Source organism: Corvus kubaryi, unplaced genomic scaffold (assembly GCF_017639235.1).
Source record: "Corvus kubaryi isolate FWS band 111438036 unplaced genomic scaffold, C.kubaryi_AGA036_p1.0 68, whole genome shotgun sequence".
Classification (NCBI taxonomy): domain Eukaryota; kingdom Metazoa; phylum Chordata; class Aves; order Passeriformes; family Corvidae; genus Corvus; species Corvus kubaryi.
This window is the reverse complement of record NW_024582056.1, coordinates 18,470,453-18,471,850: the sequence shown is the minus strand read 5'-3', so window position 1 is coordinate 18,471,850 and position 1,398 is coordinate 18,470,453. Positions and strand designations below refer to the sequence as shown.

Below are 1,398 nucleotides of genomic sequence, written 5' to 3'. Positions count from 1 at the left end.
AAAAAGGATATCACAAACATAATTTTCACTTATAATTTTAGTCAGGAGTTCAGAAAAATTTTATCTGCCTTCAATAACTTTTGAACCTTTTATGACTGCCCTGTTTGTCTCTTTGCTACTTTATTTGCAGTGTTTCTGTACCTGCTGTACCAAAGCTGTGAACAACCATTTTAAAAGCGGGTTTAATCCATAATGGGGTATGCTTTATTTCCATTCCAGAAGAACCACCATGAAATGGTCTCTTCTCATCAGAAGGTGTATTCGAAGAATAGGCAGCTTCCACAGCCTCAATAACTACAGGTTTCACACTTTTTTGACTTCTTTGAATGTAGGATCACCTCTTAAGGGGACTCTAAATTTGATACATTCCTTCCCATACAGCACTGCTATATATAGCACCTTTCTTGTGGGTTTTCATCAACATTTTAGCATAAAAAAGAAAAACGAATTTCAGTTACGTCATGACAGACATTAAAACATTTGAAAAAATGGTAAAATTTTAGGGTGTTAGAGAAATCAAAGTCATTGTCACATTACATACTGGTTCACTGAGATCACAGAAGGGTACAAACTAAAAATCATTGTAGAAATTAAACAGGTCTTTAACTTTGTCTTTTGAAGTATCACCCTTTACACTGTTCTCTGAACTGCAAAACTCTCTAGTTGCAAGTTCGTTTACCTCTGAAGTGCACTGTAACAGTAAAACATTTTTGGGAAGAAGGGAAAAGAAAATGTAAATTTTATGCTTACTGTTAAGCTGGAAATAGAAAAGAGGAATATCATTTTAGTACCAATGCCTCTATATCCTGGATAGGAGACAATGACTCAATCCTGAAGAACTTTATCTTCAACAAAGAGCTTGAGATTTTAGTTTTAATCAGCAAAGTGCTTTTGAGGAAAGTTTCCCAGTTCTCCCCACTTAACATTTGTTGATTCAGAACTCACTGCCATCTCAAAGTATAAAACTCTTTTGCATGCAGAGGAAATGGACACTCCCGAATGCCCTCCAACTGCTGATGGGGCTTCAGATGATGGCAACAAATTAGAGCTATCCCGAAGTGAACTTCCCCAAAATGTGCTTCGTGTGGACACTGGCTCTTCATGAGTACTACAGACCTGATCCTGTTGTGCTGTACTTCTTCCAGACAGTCTCCCTCTCCTACATGAACTCCAGTCCAAGGCAAGGAAGTGACCCCCATACCCAACTCTTTCCACTTGTCTTCTCTGGCAGCCTATTTTCATATCTTCAATTCCTGTGTTAAAAGCCAGCTTTCAGGGGTTGTTCTCTCTGCTCAGTTTCTCATCTCTTAATGAGACTGCTTGACAGAGGTTTGCTTCTTTTGAGATTTTTACTTAAAAAAAAATCTATATAACTTTTGTATTAATATATGTCATAGA

The 1,398-nt window shown here is 37.3% G+C and overlaps 1 long non-coding RNA gene across 1 annotated transcript; it reads left to right on the top strand.

Moving 5' to 3' along the window:
• The first annotated feature begins 217 nt into the window (after window positions 1-217).
• Window positions 218-1,181, top strand: LOC121674533. The gene is made up of 2 exons (XR_006019667.1): window positions 218-300; window positions 981-1,181. It is a non-coding gene; the product is annotated as an uncharacterized LOC121674533 (long non-coding RNA).
• Window positions 1,182-1,398: the final 217 nt, after the last annotated feature.